Raw genomic sequence first — 27,067 nt, 5'->3', positions numbered from 1 at the left:
GTTGCATGCTAATAGTTTTATGAAGTATGTGTCTGTCGTTAATTAAAATTGTAAATATTTGCCTTTCGCAAAATGCTGTCGAGTTATATTTAATTTTCTTTTTTTATTCTTTCTCACTATTTCAGGTACACACAAGCAAAGAGCACATAATTGAATGGCAGATGCGATGGGCCAAGAAAGATAGAGGTAAGCTTATTTTTGATCTACTCTGAAATAGATACTCGTTACCAACCAGAAGCTATGGCAGTGAGCTAAACACCAAATGACCCTGTTGAAATACTGAAACGGTTGAGATTGTTGTCAAAGAACTGAGTTATTTTTATCTTCTTTGAAATAAAGTGATCTAACTTGCTATTTACCTGGCAAGGCTTTCTGAGCTTATTCAGAAGCTTGTCAAAGGAAATGTGAATTAGTGGTTAATCTTCAGCCCTTTTCTTTGCTATGAACTACGATATATTACCTCTCCTTACTTGTACAAAGAAAGAATATTAAAACTTCTACTCTGCGATCAAGAGAAGAAAATCACATTTGTCAGGTGAGATGGAGGGACGGGAAAGGGAACCCCATAACCAACCCCTTGCCTACCCTTTGTCAATGAGATAATGTATTAACATTTATTTGGTCAAATAAAATAAACATTACCATTATTCTCCCCATTGATCTCACCATATTTATCCCTAACTTTTTCCTCATCTGCCATTCGCACACAGGGAGTTGAAAACCTTAGCCAGTAAACCTCAGACTGAAAACAGCGCCAGGGCAGTTACGAAGTCCACAGACTGACCTGACACTTAGAATTGAAATGGCCTTGCCACGACGTTTGAAACAGGGCTAAAAACCCAAGTTTTCTCCTTTTGGATCTGGCTTTCTTTTTCCTACACAAATATGGCCTTTAGAGAAGTGCCACAGGAGAGGTCTGAGAGAGCCTGGAGCTTCCTTATGACTGGAGGTAGGACAGAGACTGGGGGACCTTTGCGGGTGGACTGGAATGCAGGGGGTAGCCTGTCCGTGAGGAGGAAGGGAGCACCGCCTGGTGAGGGGAATAGGCTGCGTCAACTCAGGAAGTGTTTGAGAGAAAGGAGAAGGTCAGTGAGTCCTGAGGGCCAGATTCAGAAAGGTGCAGAGCGAAAGCAGAGCCTGGAGAGGTGAGCCGCATCAGCTCCCAGTTGGCCCTGAGTACTGTGTTAAAGCATTCAGATTTTATGGGAACAATAAAATGAAGCCGCTGTAGGTTTGAAGTAAAGAATGAGAGCTATTCCTAAGGAAACCATCACAAGCAACCAGGGAAAACCTCACATTTAGTCATTTTTACAATTACCAACTGCCTCTTCATCCAAGATAGCTTTTCTAAAATTCAAACTGTTAAAATAGTTATTTAATACCACATGTGCTTCAACTCATCAAGTCCCTTTGTTAAGCCGCAGAATCAAAGATTGAAAGTTATAAAGAATGCAATTCTCAAATTTTATTTATCAGTAACATTCCTTATCTGATTTGAGTCTTAAAAATGTTACAGTTTTTATAAGGCAAGGAAAGGGAGAATCTCTAATCCAGATATCTTGCATATTTTTCTCCTTTGATCCTTTGCAAACAATAAGCTTGAGCTTGTAATGAAAGAGAAAGCGGTCACAGTTTGTTACTATTTTGATATATTAATCAATATTTTTGGATCCATTGTACTTATTTTATTGTTACTGTTTTTATTGTTTTATAATCCTGTGGATCTCTTACCATTCAGACGAGATCTTTGATTGCATTAACTCAGGGCGGAGCTATCACAGCCGAAACCCCAGTGCTGAACACGAGACGAGAACCTTCTTGACTTTTGTGTTTAAAAGTCAGAGTTCTTAAAGCTCAAAAACAATGATTTGTGAGAAAGGGGATTTTGAGCTTCAAAAGCCTGCATTTTGAGTAACATGACTCTGATGGACTTTGGACATAAAGTGTGTGTGTTAACAGTATATTTAAAAGACTCTCATTCAAAAATTAATTACTTAATAAAAGTCTCCCATCCACCTGCCTCCGTGCATCTACAAGATAAGATTGTCCAGCATAAGAAGAGAGCTCCAGAGGCAGCAATATCTGATATAGTGGTGTAAGATGTTAGTGTGGCCTTGAGTATGGGGTCTGTGCACCGTTATCAGTTACCCAACAGAAGCCTCAGCTAGGCTTGGAACACAGAGGGGACCTTTGTCTCAGCGGCACCCGGGAAGGCAGCGAGCTTCACCAAGTCCCCCCACCAGTGTGATCCATGTGCAGTCCTGTAGAACAATGTTTCTTTAGAATGTTTCTCCATCCTGGCAAGTGTGGAGCGGGTGTGGCAGAGACAGCCACACACATTCGCCTCTGCAGGAAGGCAGGGCATGGTGCCGTAGCATTGGCATGGACCAACACTGACCAGGATCCTGATGGATCAGTGGACACAACGTGGAAAGGTGAGAAGATATCTGCTCCCTGCCACCAACACCCAGGAAAGAGAGGGGGAAAATAAATCCCCGAATTGATAGAGGAACACCTGATGAAAATTAATCTGAATTGACTGAGATTATTTTTCTCCACCTGGGAGAATGGGGACTTGAGACTGAAATCAAGCTGAGGTATAGAAAAATATAACCGTATACTCATTGTAGTCACTTATTGCATAACTTGCTTGACTCTTCATCAGAAATGAATACAGTAGGTTTCTCTGGCAACAGGGAATGAGAATTTCCGTAAGTTAGCGACCTCTTGGCAGAAACGTTTGATGGAATGAAAACTGTTCAGAGAGTGGTCCTAACTAATGAACATCTGCCCTGTCACAGATGCCTTCTTCTCTTGACAGTTTCAGAGAGTGATGCTGGGTCCCATTTGGATCCCCTCATGACATAATGTCTGTTCTCACAAATTTCAAAGTTCTGGCTCCCAAAGATAGCAGAAGAGGTAACTTGCCACTTCGGCATTGTCTGTACAAACATTGTCATGTCTGACATCCACCTCATGCAAGTCACATAAACTTGAATGGCAAATTAGGATTTTTAAATTACAGTACATTCCATCTAAGTGTAGTTTGAAGTCATCCGTGCACATGCTCCGTACACTTGTTCAGATAATATTGTAACTCTTGATACACTACTGAGCCTATGTCAGCGGAGAACTCACCAAAACACCGAAGGTAGCTAGCTTGGGCACTAAACAAAGCATTTTAAATAGTAGTAATAACATTAATAAGTAAGAAAGTCTTTGTGCCTGCTAACATTTGTCCAACAAAAAGTTTTACTACACTCAAGTATGATTCAATCAGAATCAGTTTGATGCCATTTAAGAAACCAAATAATGCTTGAAGGTCTTATTTGTAATACTTAGATAATTTTCACTTTCAGTATGTTAATGGAACTAAGGCTATTTCCCTTAATGACAATTGAAGCACTAACAGTTTTTAAATAAATTTGGCACAGAATGACATATTAAAGGTTCTCATGAATTCTTCTAAAGGAAATAGTTTTTTAAAGTATATTGGTAAAATATTATTCTTGGGCATTTAGTTCTTCACTTAAAAATATATAGACTGGTTTTTTGAAAACCACAAATGCCCCCTTAAAATGTAACCCTTTTAATATATAGCATTCTCTCTCTCTTTATCTCTATGTCTCTTGGTTAACATAATAATACCAGTTTGTAGGATTTTTTTTTTAAGGGAACAGAGAAGAGTGATCAGTGATCAGTAATCTGAGTTCGCCAAATATCAAGAGTGAGTCTCTGTATCAAGGAGCCTCCTGTTACTGAAAATCCCATCCATTGCGGGGTTCATGGGAAGGTTCCAGTTTTCACTACAAAACGTTATGTAGCACATGACTGAAAATGCCCAACTGTAGGGTAATTTACAAAAGTGATTACGTGATTTCTGTTTAGTGTGAGGGTATAGTATTAATAGTAATAACAATGCTAACAGTGGGGCCATCTGTTTTCTGAACATACTGCCAGGCAAAGTACCATAGTTTTCACATAAAAACCTACATGAAACATCTGTAATCCTTATAACAAGCTTGCAAAGGAAGTACAATGAACTGCATTTTACAGAAGAGGAAGTTGAAGTCCAGAGCTTTAACTAATGTCACACTGCTAATACATAGCAAAGCCAGTATTTAAAACAAAGTTTGATAATCTACACATTTTCCAAAATGCTATAGTGATTACCAACTTTGCATGAATTTGATTGAAAAGAGAATCCAAAATCTCAGATAGCCTTAACATAATTTCTGTTCTGCAGCAATATGACGAATATTGACTAAAAATATGATTGGTAAAATATTTTAACTTGACATGCATCTTTGCTTTGATCTTCCCTCAAATTTGTCATTCTTTCAAAAGTTCTGATTCCATCATTGAAAAATGTAAATGAAGGTATCCCACATTTGTCATAAAGCATGACTACAGCCTTTCGTAGAACAAATGAATTCATTTATAATCTAAATGCCATTTGACTTTAAAAAAAAACACTCGCATGATTAAATAAGCATGAAAGCAATTTCAGGCTTTTATTCTTCCATCGATAAATCAGAACTCTGCTTTAAAGTAGGAGAGTCAATTTCAAACCAGAAATATCTTTGTATAAGCCATGCAGTTGTGTGTTAAGAGCACAATGTGAGGGTGTCGCTCAATGTTAAATATTTTAAAACAAAGTATTTCCTGTTGCCAATGTAATGTGTAACATTTGTCTGGATATTCTAGTTGCCCATTAAAACATCTGAGTTAGCAGTAAGACAGCTCTTCTTGTTGGCTGCCAGGCACCAGTCTTCCATATTCATCATAAAGTTTAATTTCATAGTCTCTTTACATGGAATTTATTAATTGGTACTCAAAAGATTATTTACAGTAGAGGGAAAAGGTCACTCTACTTGATATGCTGTTTTATATATATATATCAGTCACCCACATTTTATTGTGAAAGGAACTGAGAGGAAGCTGCCTGATTCAAACACCACTGGATGCCTTAACAACAGCCAACTTGTCTTCCTTTACCAAAAAAGTGCAAAATAAGACATCTTAAAAATTGGTAATGAGTTCCTGAATGCTAGTTTTGTTCAAGTTTCTGTTCCACCGTGTTTCATACTTCACAGGGGGATATAGCGAAGGACCTATTTTCAAGAGAAATTTGGACAGTCTTGGATCCTCTTCTTAGACCCTCTCTGGAAGCAAATGTCACCACTAGATGCACATTTCCCGTCACCCTGATGCATCTCAGGGTGACTTCCATCACTAGGAGAATGTCCCCTCCCCTCTGTCTCGTTCTTTGCGCTAACACAGGTGGACTGTGTTTCCTATATTCTAAACTCATAGGCTGCCTTTTCTGACACCAGGACATTTTTCAGCTTGTCTGATACCGTCTTGCCCCTCCTTTCACAGTGTCTTCTGTCATTTTCCCAACTGCACAAGGGGATAACAGAAGACAAAGAGAAAGGCAGCTGATGACTGTAGGGGAGCGAGCACTGTCCAATCTATTCGACGGAGCCCCTGCGTTAAGAAACGCTTGTTGTGTTAGTTATGAAACCAATACATGTCTATTGTAAACCAAAAAGTATGAAAAGAGAAAAATTGCATTTAATTAAAATGAATAAATGATAACTGTTAACATTTATATATAACCTCCTCGTTACAAAATCGTGATTTCTCAGCTATAAAGTATAAGAGGCGGCAGTAGGTGAGAAAATGTCTCCAATTAATCTAAGTTCTCCAGTCTCAAAGTATAAAGCTTAAAATTAGAAATAACTAAGCTTATGGAATTCACTAAGATCAATGCATAAAATCTGTGAGCAGAATAAAGCCAATTTTAAATGTCTTCAAACAGGGAAGATTATAGTTACATTTTGCATAAAGACAATCTTCCTAATGGAATTAACATTGAATTTTTAAACTATTTCTTTCAACTTTCCTTTTAGTGGTTTAAGAATATAAATTTATTGACCAGTAGATAATTATTTAGAAGTAATATTAGATATGCTGCTTTGTGCTTTCTTATAAGGCAGCAATCTTTAAAACAAGTAATACCACTTTCCATCAGAGAAACTTCTCTGGAAGCCTTTTATCATTGGTAATCTTTTAACTTCTTAAAGACCTTTATTTCATTTCTAGTGAGTAAATCATTCAGGCACAAATAATGGTTGTCTTAAAATATGGCAGAATTGTCAGTGAATTGGTATTTTGGGAGGAGGAATTCTTTTTTTATAGCCTGTCTCCTTTTTTGTTAATTACAAAAGTAATCCATGCTCAGGATTTAAAGAATGACAATGTATAATGTAAATATGCAATGTAAAAACCCAAAGTCTGTAATCCGACCCCTCAGAGGATGTTCTTTCTGATTTTGTTTCTCTTCCTTTCCCTCTTTCCTTCCTCCGTTCCTCAGCTGCTTGTTACTTATTTATTCATTTGAAATGGGATTCTGCTGTACACGCATATGCAATTTTAATTTTCGGAAATGAGGTGAATTTTGTTTCTTTGTGACAAAATGAGCTAATACCCACTTACACCGGGTGATCTGTGTGTGGAGGATTAAATCGCGGTGTGATCATTTCCCTGTAAAACTGTAACCCTCAGGACGCGCTCTGGAGTGTGAGCAAAGCCACTTGAAGTTTTCAAGCTTCCGTTTTCTTATAGGTAAAACGGGGATAATAATCACACCTACTCACAGAATTGTGAGGTGTGTAAAGTAACATCATACAGGAGTGTGTATATCCTCCCCAAATTTAGTTAATATTCTCACCCAAATTATTTTTCCTTGACAAAAAATTTTAAGATACCTTCACGGTGTGTATCAAAAGTGTAAATGAAAGCTAGTTTAATCCACAAAATATTCATATTATCCAAACCACTTTGCAGCCTACACATTTTTAAAATATTCTTTACTAAAATATTCAGCTAATGTAGGCTTTAGAAAACAGTTGCAGAAATGCTCGTCATTATATTCATAAGCAAACATCTTGGGTATCTTCATAACAGGTATTATAAGACATGTTTATACACAAGAACCTTATAATAATGTTGTACATATATTGTTCACATTGAAATAGGACTAAAGATGAAAGTGAGACTAACAATAATTTGGTAAAACTGTTTCAATAAGAAGAAGAAGGTGCAGAAAATGCATGTGCAGTAATAGAATGCATAATCCATGTGACGGACTCTATTAAGTGTTTTTATGAATTACTTTATATATTTTCTTGGCAATCCTACAATAAAAGTTCTAGGGCATCCTCACTTCCTAAATGAGAAAACTGAGTCTGAGAAAGGAGAAGTAACCTTCCCAAGGTCACATCGGGCAGTGGGGTGGACTCTAAGCCCAGGCTGTCACAATCAGAGACCTCATCCTTAACCCCTGCAGACTACCATCCCCTCTGACTGATGACAAAGTTTGGTGGTAAACTAAGTTTGAGAGGGAACCAAAATGTAAATATGTAATTCATTCTTCAAGCTAGGAAAAAGAAATTTGAGGAAATTCTCTTACTATGAATATTGCCAAGATCAGTAGTACAAACTTTAAAGACTGATACTAAATTTCTAAACACCTCTACACGCATAAGCCAAAATATTCAGAATATCTTTTCACCCTGAATTACCTAGAAAGTGCCTTGTATAATAATTCTAAATTCTGTATAGGTTGTGCCTGGCTCTATTGATATGACCACCTGACCACTGATTAAATGGAAGCCGTGTGTATCTAAGTATAGAACTTAGCCTTCATGGAGGTTGGGATATACTAAGTAACAAAATAACAAAAACATCAAAGAGTAAAAATAAACTAGAAAGATATATTTCTAGAAAAATAGTCATGGTTACTTTCTCTTATTTGTTTACTAGTGGCATGCTCTATTGTACTGACTTGTCCCAATCCATGTGATTGCAAAAATAAAATGCAGTTTTCCTTTACTATCTCTTGTCTCTATATAGATACATATATAGGTACAACATATAGATATATGTCCTATATAGATACAATAATAATACACATTATTGAAATGTATTTTATACTTTATTATACTTAATAATAGGACACCAGAACAAAAGTGACCATGAAAATAAGAAAAGACATAGATTTAGAAAGAAAAGGAATGTAGCCAGAAGGCTGAGAAAGATGCATTAGAAGTGGTAAGATGAAACATCAATATGAGAAAGAGAAGCTGGACCACCCCTTGCAAACTTCAAGGAATGTAATGTCCTGAGATCTAAAAGTTCCCATAAATTACCGTCATGTGCAACTTATCACATAAGGCAGTAACTTTAGAAATTAAAAATACGCCTCCCCTTTATGGCAAACACAGGACATTCTGCTATTGACTGCAGCTGGAGCTTCACTTGTCTGTTCCAGAGCAATTGCTTTCATAGATCATTCCGTTTTCCCTTCACTTCCACCAGCAGATTTTTTTTCCCATTTCAGAAAATTTCTTTGGTGAGTAAGGAACAAAAATTTGCACCAACCTCTCACAGTGTACATTAGTTGAAATTTGTACTTTTAGAAAAATGCTGCATATCATGCACCTTCAGAATTGTTCAGGGATATTAAAATATAAGAGTACTAACTCTATGAATTCCAAGCATATGCCAAAGTAATTTTATCACATTGCTTTACAATGATATTGATGTTTGAGAGATACTGTGCTCCAACCTACACTTTAAGAAGCCTGTAGTTTGGAAAACCATATACTGTGAGTAAAAAATAGACCCTGTCGGAAGCATTAACTCTATAAGACTCTCAATAATAAAAGATGCTTATTTATAATATTTAGATTATTAGGATGATGTCTAACATAGGATATTATAAAAGGTTAATTACTAATAAGTAAAACTTAATGATGAGTTGATTTGCTTGTTCAGAAGTAGGAGACCATTAATTAATTCTCTCAGGATTTAAGTCCAAGGTGTTTTGTGTATTTTAAGTAACATTCAGATGATTTACTGAACCCACGTAGTTTTCCATCCCTAATTTACCAGTTCCTTACATCACTCGAGGAAACACTTTAACCTGCAAATGAGACTAGAAATGATAGGCTGGGACTAAGTGAAACAGGTTCAAAAGAAAGTGGCCGTATGACAATTTACAGCTAAAAGATATTCAGTGGATGCCAAATAGTCTGCTGAGCTAGTCACATAAGGAAAAATGTCATCAAGCAAAGCATCTTGGTTTAAAGATGTTCAAGAAATATTTTGGGAAAGAACAGCCAGGCTTTACCTCTCTGATAACAAAAATTGGAGCCCTCTTGGGAAAAGGCTTAACTTTTTAAAATCTTAGCTAGTATATTGATCCAAATTGATGGAAGGTGTTTATCAAATGTAACTAAATGAATCAATATCAACTTGCTTCTATCGTTTTCTAATCTGATATTTACGTACTATATGTGATATATGTAAATTATGTCTATTTATATGTAAAATGCTAATATTGTATATGACATTATATGTATGTATAAACATGTATGTGTATGTATAGCCAGCCATGGTGGTCCGCTGATTAAGATTCAGTGCTCTCACTGCTGCAGTCGAGGCTCATTTCCAATCAGGGAACCACACCACCCATCTATCGAATGTCTTACTGTGGCAGCTGCACGTTGCTGTGATGCTGAAAGCTATACCACCAGGATATCAAATACCAGCTGGGTCACTCATGGTGGACAGGTTTTAGTGGAGCTTCCAGACTGACTCAGAAAAAGGACCTGGCCACCCACTTCCAAAAGCATTGGTCATGAAAACTCTATGAATGGCAGCAGAGCATTGCCTGATAGAGCAATGGAAGGTGAGAGGATGGCACAAAAAGACTGAGCAGGGTCCCGCTCTGCTATACACAGGCGTGCTAGGAGTCGGAATTGGCTCCACATCATTGACAAAAAATATATATCTATGTGTGTGTATCTGTCTATCTACCTATCTATCTATGCATTGATACTTTAAAAAACTTTTAAGATAATATTGATGTAATTATCACAACAGCTCTAAGAAGAAAGCAGGGCAAATTTTCTTATCTTCATTTTAAAGATAAAGAAAGAAATTTCACAGTTAAGAGGTTTTCCCAAAATCTATATAAATTCTAAATGGTGAGACTTGGTCTGAAACATTAACCTCTTCAAAATAACTACCTATCTTGTATTTGTAAAAGATAATGTCCCATGGTGGAAGAGAGATCACGGTTGTATGAGAGGGAACACTGTTCAAGTGCAGTAATTATTAAACATCTTTTAATAAAACATTCTAAGTTAACCAAAAGTCGTGAGATTTGCTTTTACCTATATATAAACATTTACTCATAACCTTAATAATTACCATTTAGATGCCTCCTAAAGGCATGCCATAATATTGACTACTTTAGAAAAAACAGCATATTGGTGTCAGAAACATATGAAATTGCTCAAAATCAACAGCCTAATGATTACAAAAGTGTACGCTGAATTTGTAATATCTAAATGAAGTAATAATTTTTCTGATTTTAGCAGGAAGAGAATAGAACTGAAATTAATTAAAAGTGCAAAACACTAAGAAATTAATGGAAACATTCTAATTTGATTTATAACATGTCAAAATTATGACTTTCTTTAGCATCTATGATGATAAAAACTTCAAAAGAAAAAAAACTGGGTAATCATTCCTCCACGGGATAACAATTAGCGTAATGTTGGCCATCTCTTTTCCATACTTACACTAGTCCTTCCATCTTAAAAAAAAAAGTTTATGGCTTTTGGATAATTGAGATTTTTAAATGCCCTATGAGTTCCAAAATCTAATTTTGGCTCAGTTTGCAAAGACCAAAAAAAGTCATTCAGTTTCCTAATTTTAAACCAAGCATCCTGATTTGAGGACGAGATCCCAGGAGGTTTGAGTCTAAATTAAACAGATCAGCAGTTGATCTTCACTTAATTTATTAAACAGTTTCACTTAGCAGTGCAGAGACTTGTGCTACTTCTGTAAGAATGTGGTCACCTGGAAGGATTCTGCTATTTGATCCAATTTATCTCTGTCCACCTCTACCGTTAAAAGTGCATTGCAAGGACCCAGAAATACCTATTTGTCACAAGCCCTCTGTTGAAGCAGGACATGACAAATCAATACAGATTTTACTGTTTTACAATTAATCTGCTGTGTAATCTACTGTACTGAAAATACGCTAGCTCCTTTTCCAATATAAAAGAAGCTTACTTGAGTGTCCGAAGCTTACTCAGTTTCCAGGTGAAACCGTTCCTGCATTCGACATGAGTTCCTCAATTCCTGCTCCTGTGGTCAGATAGGCGACCTGTGTTATACCCTCCACATTCTGGTGTGCTCAGAACCTCACACATTTCTGGTGAGCTGCTGAGATCAGGAAATTCACTTTTTTATTAAGCATGGGTGACTAATTAGAATATTAGGGCTCATTATATAAATAATACTTGCTTCTAACTTGTAAAACTTAAAACAAATACATATATTTAGTGACAAGATGATCCTCTGCCTCCCTCCCCCAGTGTGGGGGAAGGAAGGGTCTAGAAATGCTGTAAAAATGAGAGATGACTTTAGTTATGTTTGTGATATCCACATCAAAAAAGAAGATTTTGATATGCTACATAGTGTTTCTAGATTATGTATTTATTTATAAAGATAAATTATTTGATAAGGATAGTTGATAAATATCTAACTGGGCATTATTTCCTTCTCTTCTGAGGCTAGATTTGTTTTTAGCAGTGTTAAAATATTTTAAAAATGCTTTCATTTATTTTCTCATTAGAGTTCATTATTACTGCAGTAGAAATATACTTTATTTCTCAAAGTAACCCTGATTGTTCATATTAATATATTGCAGCTGTGTTCAGTCAATTTTATAGACTTGTCAAGTTGTAGAAATGACACATACCTCAGTTCTCAAGTGAATCATGTATATATAACTGATATTTTTGTTCTTAATAGAACCATGGACAACATCAAAATATAATTATTTAACTAATCAAACTATTGGTTTCTAAATATAGTAGCTGTTTTATTTGTTTTTAATTGCCTTCTATGTAAAAATACACAAGAAAACAGAATTTGAGAACAGAAATTTCAGGACAAGACACAGTCTGTTAATTTGTCAGTGATTATGAATTGTGATGGAATTAAATTTCAAAATAAAATTATTGGAGTACAAAATAAACTATCAATGATCTTTATGATTAAAAAATAAAAACAAAGTAAGGTCTTGCTTATGTTGTATAGAACATGGATTTCATAATATTGTTAATACTGGGCATACTTGTTCCTTGAAAAGATGATCAGGTCTTACCAGAACTTAAGTGAATGAATAAGATTTTTATTTCAGGCTTTAATGGAATTTGTGTAAAATTTTCTATCTTCTGTATTGTATACTTACCAAGCCTTCAATTTTATTGATTAGGCAGTTATGAAAGTTTATTTTTTTCCTACTTTAAAGAAGTTTAGAAATAAGTATTATCTATTGAACTGATAATCAGTCCAAAATAGGATATTTGTGAAAATTAGCCCACAAATTGTCAACTGTCTCATCCACTTTGCATTTGTAAAGAATATAAGCATTACTTATAAGTGATGCAATTCCTCTCACATTTCAAAATACGCCCTTATAATGGAGTTAGTAGAAAAAATGTATAACATGAAACACAAGTATCATCCAATAGTTTTGATTGCATTAAACACCAATGTTTTATGTCTTATATTAACATAACACCCAAGGCTATTCCCAATATTCTATTTGCTAAAATATTTTTCTCTACTCTAATTTTTGACATATAAAAGTCAGGTATAAAATAACTGGGGAAACATACTATATGGATTTTTAATTGGAAGTAAAATTAAGGACTTATTATTTCATGCCTAATCAGTTTATCTACCAAATGCCCACCCACCACATTCAGAGTTTTATGTCACATGTTACTTGCTCAGTAGCTTCAAAAATCGACTAGACATAAATTAGAATATTAATTAGTACCCAACAATGTGTCGAATTAGAAAGAATATATCCAGTTTAGTTGCAAAGAATTTGATTTTAATATGAAATAATGATACATTTAAAAATTATAATAAAACTCTCTGCTAAAATGTTTCTTAATGTGCTGTAACACCAGAGCCACCTTTATTTATTACAAATAATAAAACTTGATTAGTGCTAAACTAATCAAATTCAAATCAATTCAACTACATACATTTCAGTGAAATAGTGTTTAAGAAATGCAAAATAAACTAAAAAATGAAAAGTTCATTGCCTTAATCAAAAGCAGTGAGCTTTAAATTTCAACCAACCAGGCGACGTTTGTCATTTCCCAGTTGTGTTCTCAGTGGAAAGTTGCCAAGGACGTTTGACATCTCTTAAACTTGCTGTCTCATTTGTCCCCTTATGTTAATATGTTAAACTGTAGGACAGAAAGAAGAGGACAGCCACAGTTCTATTAAAATGCGTACTTCTAGGGCTGGCCCAGTGGCGTGGTGGCTAAATTCGCATGCTCCACTTCAGTAGCCCAGAGTTCACTGGTTCAGATCCCAGGCGCAGACCCATATACCACTGGTCAAGCCATGCTGTGGCAGCATCCCACATATAAAATGGAGGAAGATTGGCATGGATGTTAGCTCAGGGACAATCTTCCTCATGCAAAAAAATGAAAAGAGGAAGATTGGCAACAGATGTTAGCTCAGAGCCAATCTTCCTCACACACACACACACAAACATACTTCAGCATTCGTAAATACCATACATGGTGTAAAAGGATCCTTAATTCCAGAAGGAAATGTGTACTCTCTCTCATTTCCTTAGTGCTTGGTTTTTTTCTTTCTGTTTCCTGTGTCTAATGGTGCCCAACTAATTTGGAACAATAAGGGATCCTATTAGTTAATTGTCCCAGGGTTGGAGACATCAGGGCTCTTATATTAGAATGAAAAACAGTGAATGAATACAAGACTGCAGTATCTAAATAACTACAAAAGCCAAAAATCATTTTTTTGTCATAAATTCAAAAATGGTGATTGCAATGAAAATATTTTTTCAGTAATTTTACAAAGTTTCTACCAAAGGAAGGGTGTTGAATTAATACATTCAGGCAACTAGTGCTTTCTGCTGCGTCCTATATAAGGAAAGTGGAAATATCGGTAGGTGTGGAGTTAGAAGTTAAGGAAGCATTTGAAACAGAACCTGAGCCTTTCTAGTGTAATAAACCAAGTCTGCCCTTTTGACTTGGTCTGACTGGTCGTATCTATTCTGACCCTATCTTGATCTTCAATTTCAAGGCAGCAAGGCTCCAGCTACAAAGATCATTTCCTTCCAAGTATTTGGTTTTTCTGTCTTCCTTACAGGAAAGTAGAAGATGTTTGGATATCAGTGTATGTTCTATATCCCTTAGTTGATGGTTTCAGCTACTGTAAGGATCCTGGGAATTTTTAATAATAGTTGAGGTCCCATTAAACTTAGTTCTCAAGTAGCTTCTTAGAGTTCATTCATCAAATAATTCAGGGTGTAAAAGTAGCACATAAACATTAATTGAACAACCATTAAGCAGGATGCCTGTTTGGTTTTGGCTGATGGAGGACGTAAAGCTTTGTACCCTGTGGTGGAAAACAATTAGGTCTGATGAGGAACATGCCATTAAGTATCCTACTACCAGACTTAGACCGGTTATGCTTTACAAAATCACAGCCAGCTGTAGTCAGAAGCCTGTCCGAGTTACAGGAAGTCATATTTTTACTGTCGTGGCTTAGCTGCTTATAAATATTGTAGTGTGCCTTGCGCCTTATGCTAATGGAAATGACTAATGGTTGTCATTATCTTCATTCAATCTCATAAAAAACTTCCTCAGGAGAGAACTGATCATAGGTTGAATGCTACTTAAACTTAAACTGTTTCTCTAAAACACAGAATATAAAAAGCACTTAAGTACAAGAGGTTGGATGGATAATTTATTTTGTTTTGAGTATGTTTGATGACTATTACTGTTGTTAAATTTGGCATGAACCGAATTGATACCCATATACGAGTGCCTTATAGATACCTATATGTATGGCTGCATAATGCTTTACATTTGTTCTGCTCATCTGGGACTGTAGGTGAAGATGTATGATAGAAAAACCAAAAGCTGGAATAAATCTGACAAAGACTGTGTGGAGGTTCGATGTTTTTAACAATGAAGGTGAGTCCCCTCATCGACTTGTGATTTCACTTATGCACTCTGCTTACAAGACAGATACAGAATACTACATTATGGGGCCAAAAAGAAATGCTTAAGTGGATGGAGCAGCTCTTTGCATCTAATAGAAGTTAAGTGCAACATTAAATTAATGTCAGGAAAGTGAGAGTTTTATTCTACGTTGTAGCAGCCTGGCAGTAATGTATTGACTCTCATATGCACACGATTTTCACATCTTCTATCACCAGACCTTGAGGTTACGCATTTCTATCACAGAGTAAAAACCAAAACAGAAATCAAATAATAAGGAAATATATTTAAGAGAATGTGATAAATATTCACACTGTTTCTGATAGTAAGATGAGTGGGACAGAAAGTTCTGGAGGAGAGGAAATGTCACCCACTGTATATAATGGATCTTCATGGAGCCTTTGTCCAAAAAGTTACAGTAGTCATCCTTCCCAGTATCACCTTTTCGTATAGAGAGAAAGTTCAATTTTATTGGCGAGAGGGTCAATATAGAGAGGGCTTCCACTAAATGTAGAATGAAGTGGGGCAGAACGGACCAGAGTGGAGCAGAACACGATAGACTAGGACCATGATTATTTGTTCTCTCCTAAAATTCTAATTTGTCCTAACCAAAAGGAGAAGTAAATGTATGGCTGGATGGGGGATCAGTGACACAGATGATTCAAAAGAGAAGTTTCTGTTTTCTTCTTTATACACACTTTTATTGGAAAAGAACTTATTTAGAGAGTATAAATTGCAGTGTATATATTTGTTTAATGAAACAGGAAATTTTATAAGAGGTTTCAGAAAGTTTCTTTTGCAAGTATTTAGAATAAAATTTTTTTAAAAAATGAAAGTGCATCTCTCATGACATGACTTTCAGAGAGACCTTAGGAAAGACTTTAGCTAACTTATAAATACAATAGAAAGACCACGCCTCCTTCTATTTTGTCTCAGAGGAGTCTGGAAGAAGGCAGTACCATACTTTTGTGCTCATCTTGAATCTGACCCATACACAACAAGTAAATTCTTCTGCACAGGACACCTCTCCCCAAGGAATCTGCCTTCAGCTAAAAATGTATTGCAGAAAAGGCGACCATACGCCCCAGGTTACACCTGTTGTCCCAGTGTGATTATTATTATAGCACCACCTTTCAATCTCAGACATGTCCCAGGATGGATGACAAATTATGGCACCCTTATCTATGAATAATAACAAAATGTTAAAAATAATAAAATAAGCTTTATTGCAAGCTTGCTATTTGTCAGAGCCTTTGAAATGCTTTCATGTATAATGAATTCTTCACAATCACCCAATGAGGGGGGTATTTTATTGCCCCCCCTTTCACAGTTGAGGAAACAGAGATAGAGAGGTTGATTAGCACGACCTCTTCTCACAGTTGACAACCTGCAACCAGACACAACCAGACAACATAGGCCAGAAGATGATACACTATGTTCCTTTCTGCTGATCGATATGATTAGCTTGGTTTTACTTAATACATTTGAAGATTATCAATAGTTCTAATTTGTTATTCTTCCTAGCTGTTATGACTATATTTTTATAAGGACTGTGCGTTTTAAGAGGCAGGAAAGGAGCACTAATCTGATCTCAAAGTCAGCTGGGTTGCAGTTCAGGTTATTACCATTATTATATTAATGATAGCAACAATGACTTGTAAAGTGATTAGTTTATGGCAGGCACCATATTTAGGGTTTTTCCTGTGTTCTCTCACTGACCCTGAAAACAGCTCTGCGAGGCAGAACATTTGAAGCCCACTAATGTATCTGAATGGCTTTAGCTATAAGCCCTCAACTGGTTCAGAGGTTAGAAATGAAAACTAGAGGATTAACTCATTTCAGCAGGCCCTGCCAATGCTGACACTCTGTGACTAGAATAGATGCCTCTGGGGGTAAGTGATTATCAGGATGTAAGGCATAAAATCTGGATGCTGCCAAAAATACACAGGGACAAAGAGGCTTCCCTAACATCTCATATTTGTATTAGCTGTCATGCACTGAGTGCTTACCAAGGGCATGTGCTTTACTAACTTTGATCTTTTCTATTGTTATTCTCCTCACCATAGGCCAACTAAGAAGAGAATTTGGATCCAAACCAACAGCGTAAGTTTAACCCCACTATGCTAAAGATAGTATCCTCTCTGGAACTCTCTAGGGACTGCCCTAATTTAGCAACCTTTCTGAAAAGCAATATTAAATAGAAATTAATAAATATTTGCTCATGACCACATTTGTTCCATCACTGTATAAAGAATGGGAATAGAAAAACAGATATCATAGTATTATATATAAGTTGTCGAAAGGATTTCTTGGCATTTTTTCATACAAGAAGTGTGGAAATTCTTACTAGAGCAGAGTAAGTTCTGTGCCCTGCAGAGAACAAAGTAAATATGTCTGTGCCTACACCCGAAAGATGATTACAGTTCATTAGAGGATGTAAGAATATCAGTGCACAAATATAGATTATGTGCTATCATAAAATGCCAAATCTTACAGTGTAATTTGAACAATGCTTAACCTGGAGTGCATTACATATGGAGTATTTTTAAAATGTAGATGCTAGGACTATAATTACATTGACTGAATAAGTTTCTAAGGTTGGAGCCTGGAAATGTGTATTTTTTAAACTCCACAGGTGATTCTGAAGTGCCTTATGAATAACCACCACTGGATAAAAATATATGTGGAATATATTAATATGTTAATTATGCAGACTGAAAAAGAAGAGGTTAATTTGGGTTGGGATTTAAAAAGATGACTTCATAGAAGAAATGAGATTTGAATGAAAGGTCAAAATGGACAGAAGGTAGGTGAAACAGAACTTTTTCTTTTACATTTTAGCTCAAAATAAAATCTTGCCTTTAGAGACTTTTTTCCTGCATTTCAGATTGCTAACTGAATTGATCTAGAATAGATAATAAAAGTTATAACAATAAATACCTGGAAATGTTCAAGTATCTTATAATATATCTATGACATGGCTACATAAAACTCAGGTTTAAAGTCTTGCTTGAAAGTTTGTATATTATTATAGATGAACATTAATATTGGTAATAAAGAAATTTTATCACAATTAGTAAATGTAATTAAGATTGCAAACTGCCATGGACAGGATCTGTATTTTATTCAAATTTGGGTTCTTAGATCTTTAGCATAGGGATTGGTATCTAGAATATGCATAACACATTTGTTTGTTGAATGAACGAGACATTTGGATTTTCTTGGTTTATTCATTCCATCTTGTTTGTTGGGTGGATTTCAGTGGTCTCCATTTGGAGGATCCAGTATTTTACACATGGAGGTTTTGGTTTGTTTGTTTGTTTCTTGTCCAGAACCAACGAGCGGTCAGACTGTCAACAATCATTAGCTTGTAAGAGTAAGCTTTTAGGCTTTTTCCTTCCCAATGAAAAGACTGAAGGGAAAGAAGAAGAGTGGAAAAGGCAAAGAAGTTGCAATCATCTTAGCAGCAGGGAATTCTCCATCCATGTTGATGCCCAGAACAGCTGGCAAACCCCTTCTCAGACCAGCCTCTCCAGAGGGAGGAGCAGGCAGAGTCACCAGACCCCTCCATGGGGAGGAGCATGGCTGTCCTAGCCCCTTCCACTGACCTGCTTTTTTGTAGAACAGGATTGTCGTGTCATTGTTTTGGTTTCGGTTGTTAATAGAGTTTTAGAGTTTAGAGTTACTAGACAACCACCAAGATCACTCAAATTCTTCATCTTACTGCATTGTATCCCCCTGGTGCCAGTCAAGCCAAGCTTTCTTAGCATTTTGTTGTTACTGTTGTGAAAAAAAATGTCAGGAGATATTCATAGCTCCCCAGTGGAATTTTATACTACTTTTGGAAACAGTTTTGTAGGGGGTACAAATAATGGGAAGAAGAAAGAAGGAGCAGAGAACAAAACACAGATGTGAAAGAGTACAGTGAGCCAACGACAGAGAGCTTTGATCTTATTTTTCATCTATGTGTTTTGCAGCATAAAGGGGAAAGTGGAAGGCATCATATAGTGTTCAGTTTTAGACATGTATTTCTAAAACATTTTTCGGGGGAGACAGCTTTGATAGTAAAGACAGACACTTAGGTTGGTGTCAGAGAAGGGACGAGTAGGAACCAGAAGAAGGAGCCTGGGCAGAAGCAACTGTCACAGTACAGCTTGCTGTGAGCTCAGCCTTGGTGCCACTCAAGAGAAGTCCTGGTTGCCCTCCCATTTATTGCTTACTCTTCAGTTCACATGGCTCTAGGCTAGAGGAGCTTAAACAAATGGCCATTCTTCTCTAAAAGACCATTGAATGAACTCTTGAGGTGACTATATTCTGTAAGAGACACATGGAATTCTTGGTTGGACCAAACCCAAGACTTCCACATTGCTAATTGGAGTCTTCATAACCATACTGGCTGCAAAATAACCTAAGGAACTGTGGCTTGGAAAATGTCTAGTACCTGGCTCAAGGCATATATCTACTGGCCATCGTATGAGTGGTTGCACTTTCTCGGCCTCCCCTCTGCCTTTTCCAGCTGCTACATGATTGCCTCATCCCAGGCAAGCCTAATTATCATCATTGAAAAAGGCACCAAAAATAAACATGATTACATTATTCTTTGTAAGCAGTGATTGAACAAGAACATATCTAAAACAGTTTAATTCACAGTGAGTTGCATAAAACAGCTGAAAATAAAATGAATTCATGTTTTAAGAATATTTCAAGAGTGGATCATCACATCCATGGCATGCATGTCATCTTGAGCACCATTAGTAATTTTAATCAGCCAGTGGTGTGCTGGAGCCACAAGCTCATGAGATGCGAGTATATGCATCCCTTCTCAACTAGGCTTCAGTGACTTCACTTTTGTAGCTTAAAGTGGACCGTGGTGGGACTGCTTATACCACTGAAATTGGCAAATGCTGTGTCTTAGTCTGTTCAAGCTGTCATAAAATCCTGCAGATTGAGTGGCTCATAAACAACAGAAATTTATTTCTCACAGTTCTGGAGGCTGGAAGTCTGAGATCAGGCTGTGGCCAGGTGAGGGCCCTCTTCCACGTCATAGACTTCTTGGATCCTCACGTGGTAAAAGTCACGAGGGAGCTCTGTGGGATCTCTTCTGTAAGAGCACCAATCCCATTCAAGAGGGTACCATGTTCATGACCAAATCACCTCCCAAAGGCCCCACCTTCCAACACTATTGTATTGGGTGTTAGAATTCCAATACGTAAATTTGGGGGTCAAGGAGGACCATAGAAAACATTCAGACCATAGCACACTACAAATCAGGGCTTTTTTCTTTCTTTCTTTTGCAGAGAGCCAGTGAGCCAGTTTACCAGCACACCACTGAGTTACATGCACGTTGTAGAGGAAGAGACACCATATAAATATATATCTCTGTAATTAAGAATTTTGCTTGCTGGGTAAATATTAAGAAAACATTGCTTAAGAGAGACAGTGTTTTGTTAGACTGCCAAGGCCCTTATCTTTTATTAGCTATCAATGAGCCTCCCTGTGTCTTAGTCTCTACGTTCTTAAAATAAGAACATACCTACTTCATAGGATGGTTCTGATGATGAAATGGTGCGATATATGTGATGTACTTTAAAAGTGCCAGGCACAAAGAAGGTACTCGATAAGTATTTCTATTAGTATCAACAGGAGAGGAGACTAGATGGTCTTTTACTCTTCTCCTAAAAAACTGCCTAATTTCAGTGTTATTTTCCTTGTTGAGCTTTTATGTATTTTAGAAGCTCATACCCAACTTCCACAAGTTTTGTGAAGATCCGTTGAATGAAAGCACATCAAATCACTTTGAAATGCATGAAGCACTGTGTAAATGAAAGGTGGGATAATTATGTTAAACACATCATCTTGAATTTTGTTTATACTGCATCTTTGAAATGAGCATCAGATTTTTCTCTAGGCAGTTACTGCTCCCACAGAAACAAACACAGATGGTGCCCAAACCTCCTACTGAATAGTTTTAGGCAATGGCATTTATCAAAATACTGCAGGTCACTAAATGCACAGACTCAAAACCAACGGCACATCTCAGTGTCAGGCCAGCATGGTAATTTAGGCAAATAAGCCTTTGTTTGATGATTCAAGGATTTTCTGATTCATAGAATGCACTAGCACAACAAACAGAAAATCTTACATGTCGGCTAAGTTTTACAAAATAGGATATTAAAATGCAGTTTCTTTTAGAGAAAAAAATCAGCCTGTCTTTTCGAGGAGTGTTTGTAGCCAAATGAAAGCTAATTTTTGGGGTGTGCATGCAGATGTTCCCATTTTACGTTGACCTTCTAGCCAAGCAAAGCAGAGAAAAGGGAAACGCATTCCAAAGATATTTTTTTTACACTCAAACTTTCTAAGAACTCAGTCTTTGGAGTGCAGGCATCCTCTTTTCAGCAAGGTCATCCTGAGATTTCGGTAACTTAACTCTCTTAATTGAGTCTGGGGCCGGCGGCCTTGGGTCCGTTCCTTGCCCTCCATGCTGGGGAGGGAAATCTGAGGCCTGCAGCCTCCTTTTCCAGGAACCTGTCTGAGCTGACTTACAGCTGGCTTCTGGCAGCGGGGCTTGCGGGTGAGGACAATGGTGGGAGACAGGAGGCTAGGAAGAAGGAAGGAGCCAGGGTATTTCTCCTGACATCAGTTTGTCTCCTGCACCTTCTCAGGCAGCAGCTATGTCTCTTCCTTGCTCCACTTCCAACCACTGCAGCCTGCCACGGTCCCCGTTCTCACCAGGTAACCCAAGGCTCCTGTGTTGTAACAACACTTCCTCATCCTTGTGTCCCTGCTGCCTGGGATTGGTTCTGGCTTGCTCCTTTTGCCAGTTTCTGGGTTACCTCCCTTTTCTCTAGTTGGCCTCGTTTGTCTCTTTCATCACTTGTTCATGCTTTAATCAATTCCCTGCATGAGAGTCTGTCATTCAAATATCCCAGGTGAATCCTGTTTTCCTTGATTGGACCCTGACTGCTTATAGAATTCTTGGGCAGGTAACACTGTTGGAAGTGCAGTCCTCTGTACCCAGCACAAAGATCTCAGGGGCCCTCCTGGAGCATGAACTCCTGCCATCACTGTTCCCTTTGCTCCTCTTCTCCCTTAGTTGCATGACGACTCTACCTTGAGCCTGCTCTGGGCCAGGTCCCTGAGATGGAAGCAGAGAAAAAGTATTCAAAAGACTCTCAGCCATTACACTGTTAGCCTAGCCTGTCTCCCTTCTTCAGGCCACTCCCCTCAAATTCAGTTACAGGTAATTTTTCTGTGAAATGTTAGGTCCCTTCCTAGGAAGTCGCAAGGGATGAGAGAGTCTCCAGATTATTTCCACATTGTGAATAATAGGATTGGAATATGGATCCGTGAGCTGTTACCATTCTGCAATTATATCCCTTCTACTTTCTTTCCAAAGAGGTAAATTTTGGGCCACAAAACACCTCCATATCTTAAAATTGTTTTAGAGAGTTTAAATTAGATCTATAAATGTACCCTCAACCCAAAAGTACCAACCTAGGGTTGGACATCCCATGCACTTATTAAACCTATTTTGAACTTTGAACACTGAAACATACATTAATGCTGTTTCTGAAAATACCATTTTATAAAGGTTTGCACATTTTCCCCTATAGCCCATCCTGTTGCATTGCCCACCGTGCTACCCCTTCCTGAAATGATCTTTTTCCTTCTGTTTTCTTTTGTTCAGCTACGAATTCTCCATCAAATAACCACCTCTCCAGGAGTGTCCTCTGAACTTTTCTACTCATTTTTGGGTCAATATCGCTTCATGCCCTGTTCGTGTCCCAGTATTTCATTGTGTGAAATATATTTATGTCTCTGTCTCGAGTTAGACTTTGGCTCTATAATGGAAGGACTGTGTTGCATCTTTGTAGTCCTAGTGCTCCATAACTTCCTCGGCACTTAGGAATTATTCAAGATATATTTGTTGAACTGTTTTTGAACACCCTGAAAGTTCCAAGGCCTCCCATGCTGGACAAAAATTAGCATTAGGATCTTGGAATGGAAGGTTTGGTTTGGTTTCTTTGTACTAGGAACATTTTAGTAACAGACACAGGTATTTCACAAAATGCCTAGGCTTGTGCCCGCATGTAGAAGTACTTAGTTTTGTTGAACAACATTGATAAATAGGGAAATAGGCACACAAGAGGAACAGTAGCGCTTAAACAAGTTTAGGACAAAGCATCTCAAATCTTTGCCTTGTTTTTGTTCTCCTTCACTAGAAGTTGCATCCTGTCTCCGTGCTTGTCTTCCTAAATTTAAGCCCTTATTTTCAGCATCCATCTAAATATATTCTCACTGCCTCCACCATCAATTAAGTAAATGCCATGTCTCTCACTCATTTCCTTTGAAAAGGATGAGCTCAACCGTGCTCTGTTTATTCCATTTATAATGGCTCTCTTTGCACATTTTGGTCCATTGCCTCCGGTGTCATTTCTCATGCATCTGTTTTTTCTACCCAATTAGACTCAGAGCTTGGCGGTCAGAGGTACTTTTTCTTTTATGTCTCCTCACAGCATGTTCACAACATAGGTTTGTGAACTAAATGTCTTCTAGATTTCACCAGTATCCATGCTAGTATTTTTAGTTCCTTGTCAAATGAACACGTTGGAGTGCTCACTCTGGGGCTGGACTCATGGGCGTTTGGGCACCCAGACAGGACGCAGCTCCTTGATTCCTCTCAGAAGGTCTGTGGGCTAGGCTGGGCAGTACAGGGACTTCAAGACCACTTTGCCACTTTTCTTTAAAGCCAGGAATATCCCTAAGCTGCCTGTCCCCAGGAACTCAATATGGCCCTTCTAGTGGTTCCTACCCTTGATGTCACTGAACCTGTTCAGTTCCTTAATATGATAATTTGTAACCATATACCTATATAGAGTATGTGTAAAATAGCCACATGAAGTAAATAAAGAAGTTAAATTTATATAAATATGTAAAATATGTAGGAGATATAAAGTATATGCATGTATGTGTGTAAGTAATGTATACAAAAGACACCCATAGGTGCGATTGTACATATATGTGTATTTTATGTTTTCATTTTCTCTTCCCCCCCACACAGATTTTCTTCACCACTTAACACTCAGGCCTAATACAGAGCCTGGCACATTGTAGGTACTCATAAATATTTGTTGAATAAATAATATATGAATGAATGAAACTATGAGAGCAAAGAATTCTTTCCAGTCTTAGTCACATCAGGTGTTATGTTTACTGATCAAAGAGTGAAATGAGGAGAGAACTAGAAGCATAAAAAGAAAGGAGTCAATGTTTCTCCCTCTGCCCCAAAACTGCATAGATTTATAATCTAACTCCTCCCAGAAAGAGGCTCCCAGACCTCTCAGTTTGTTTTCACCTGGAGAGGGGAAAGAGGAGACAAGACAGACTCTGTGGTCCTCTGTGTGTGCTACCCACTAAGAAAACCTACTGACATTTTAGCAAAAGCTAATAATTTCCAAGTAATGTGGCACAAAATGAATGGGACATTCCTACATTATCTGTTCCAAACTTCTATCTTTTCTCTATGAGCACAATCCTGATATCTTTAGAATATATCTATGGTATGTGCACGCCTTTTCTCCTAAAAACAATTCTGATGACTAAAAAGAAAGAGTGGGAGATGATCACAGGAGGGGGCAGCGGAGAGCACTGGTTGATAACAAAGGCCGTGAGCCAGACTGCCTGTTTCAGGTCCTGGCTCCACTGTTTTCTGGCTGTGGGATTGTAGGCAGGTTGTGTGACCTTGCTCTGGTTGTTTCCTCATTTGTAAACTGGCAATAATAATAGTATCTAAATCACAGAGCTTCTTATTAGGATTGAATAAGTTAGAACATGTAAAGCCTCTGGAATAAAATCTGGCACATATTAACACTCCATAAATGTTCACTGATTGTACTCTTTGCATTGTTATTTTTGCCACCATCTCCAAATGAAGGCAGGTTTACTGCTGACACAGGACGGACAAATTTCCGTTAAGACTGATCAAGGAAAAGAACAAGAGATGCACACATAAATAGTTGTAAGTCTGAAAAAGGAATATAGTCAGAGATGCATGAGAAATGTAAAAAGGCACAGTAGAAAGTCAGAATTCTAAGACTGTGTTATGTCTTCTTGATAAATTTTTTCTTTAATTCTTACCCCTATTAGAAAATGTTCCTTCATATATCTTTTAAATGACGAGATTACTCTTATTTCATCTTCTTTGGTCTAAAAAATTTGGAGAACAGCTGATTAAAATCGACTTTTTAATAACCCACAGCCTTGCTGAGGAATCACAAGTGATGTAACTCAATGATTTTCCACCTGTTCACTCAAAGGCTGTTCATATTCCCCATATTGTTTGAGATCCTTTATGTCATCAAGAAAGCCACTGTTAAATTTTCCGTGTTGTTCACTATGTAACATCATACAATAATATCTTTAGCCCTTAAAAAAAGAGAGAAGAAAACGTTCCCCACCTGGCTGCACCCTTCCCGCTATTTGCTCTTTTTGAATGTATGTATGTATTTCGTCTAACAAATATTTATTTAGTTTCTATTATGTGCCCAAAAAGCAGTCAGCAAGACAGGCAAAGTCTCTGTTTTCATGAAGCCTGGAGTCTAGAGAGGGTTTGGAGGGATAAACAAAACACAGAATATCTCAGTTATGAATTGAGATCGTTGTTATGCAAGAAATAAATGGAGAACTTGAGAGAGAACAATGAAAGTGGGTGGTGGGGCCGGAGAGGGCTGTGTGAGGCCAGGCACAGAAGGCCTCTCTGAGGAAGTGACATTCCTCTCCTGAAGGAAGAAAAGGAATTAGCCATTCGAACTGCAGGGAGAGGAGCACATTCCAGGAAGAGAGAACAGCAGTGAGAGGTCGTGGTGCAGAAAAGAACGTGCACAGGTCACTGGGTCTGTGGCTGGGCACTGGTGAGCCATGGGGGGAACAGTGGGAGAAGGGCTTGGAGGGACGAGTATAGGTGGCATCATTCAGGATTTTCTGATTTGGATATTCCCAATGTGGAACCGGACATGGTTAAAAGGGATCTAAACAAGGAGCTAGCATTAGTGGATGCATGTTTCAAAAGGTAACCTTCGTTGCTGTCTGGAGAATTTACGGAAAAGATTTATGAGTAAAATAAGACAAGCTAGTAGAATATTAGACTAATCAAGCGAGAGAGATTTGTAGCTTAGACTAGAGTGCTGGCGGTCAACGTGTAGAGAACGAGACATGAGAGATGCTTAGGAGGTAGCAATGTCAGAATTTGATGATGGGTTACATTGAGAAGGGAGGAACCATGTATGACTCTTGAGTTTCTGCCTCAAATATTAGATGGTAGTTCCAGTTACTGAGAAGGAAAAACTGGAGAAGGACCAGGAGTTCTGTCTTGATCAGGTTAATTTCATGATACTTATGTGGCACCCCAATTGAGATGTTAATAAGCATTTGATTATACTGATGTGAAGCTGTTATATAAATGAGCCAAAGATGGCCTCTGCATATTGGCCCCTAGGTCATTTATTTCTTCACTGCAGGCTGAGACTCATTAGCTCAAAAGCCCGCCAGGGACAAAACCAAATTTTTACACATCCATTTATTTTTAAAATAGGCCAAACAAGCAGATTTTTTAGCCATTTAGAGCCTGCCTGTTTTGCATACTCTTGCAAAATCTCACCCTACATCTGCTAGCCCTGAGCCAGAAAGACCCCAAGCCTCTGCTTTCTTTCTGAGCTTTTGGACCCAGAGACCGCCTGCCATGCTGCTGACAGACATTGCCTCCACACAAGCCACCTCTCCCAGGAGTTCCTGCACCTTCACCCCTTCTGAGCAGCTGCCCTGTGCCTTCATCTCTGCACCGACTCCTGCTGTGAGGGACTGCCTCACGTGTGAACCTATCAAAGTCGCTCCCAATGAAGTTTGTGTGTGCTACTGCCACCTTG

General features: G+C 37.7%; 1 protein-coding gene across 2 annotated transcripts in view; it reads left to right on the top strand.

Moving 5' to 3' along the window:
• Positions 1-27,067, top strand: part of KHDRBS2 (KH RNA binding domain containing, signal transduction associated 2) — a 551,406-nt gene that overhangs the window by 509,590 nt on the left and 14,749 nt on the right. Inside the window, exons 10-13 of one of the 2 annotated variants that reach the window (XR_011429816.1) lie at positions 126-186; positions 15,037-15,119; positions 17,213-17,249; positions 17,782-17,952. The gene's annotated coding sequence lies outside the window, so the exon portion shown is untranslated. Of the gene's footprint in view, positions 1-125; positions 2,920-15,036; positions 15,120-17,212; positions 17,250-17,781; positions 17,953-27,067 lie in introns of both variants that reach the window. The other variant, XR_002802329.2, reaches the window with a different exon arrangement.

This window comes from Equus caballus, chromosome 20 (genome assembly GCF_041296265.1).
Source record: "Equus caballus isolate H_3958 breed thoroughbred chromosome 20, TB-T2T, whole genome shotgun sequence".
NCBI lineage: Eukaryota > Metazoa > Chordata > Mammalia > Perissodactyla > Equidae > Equus > Equus caballus.
The sequence above is the reverse complement of the archived record's forward strand: the minus strand, read 5'-3'. Positions and strand labels throughout refer to the sequence as shown.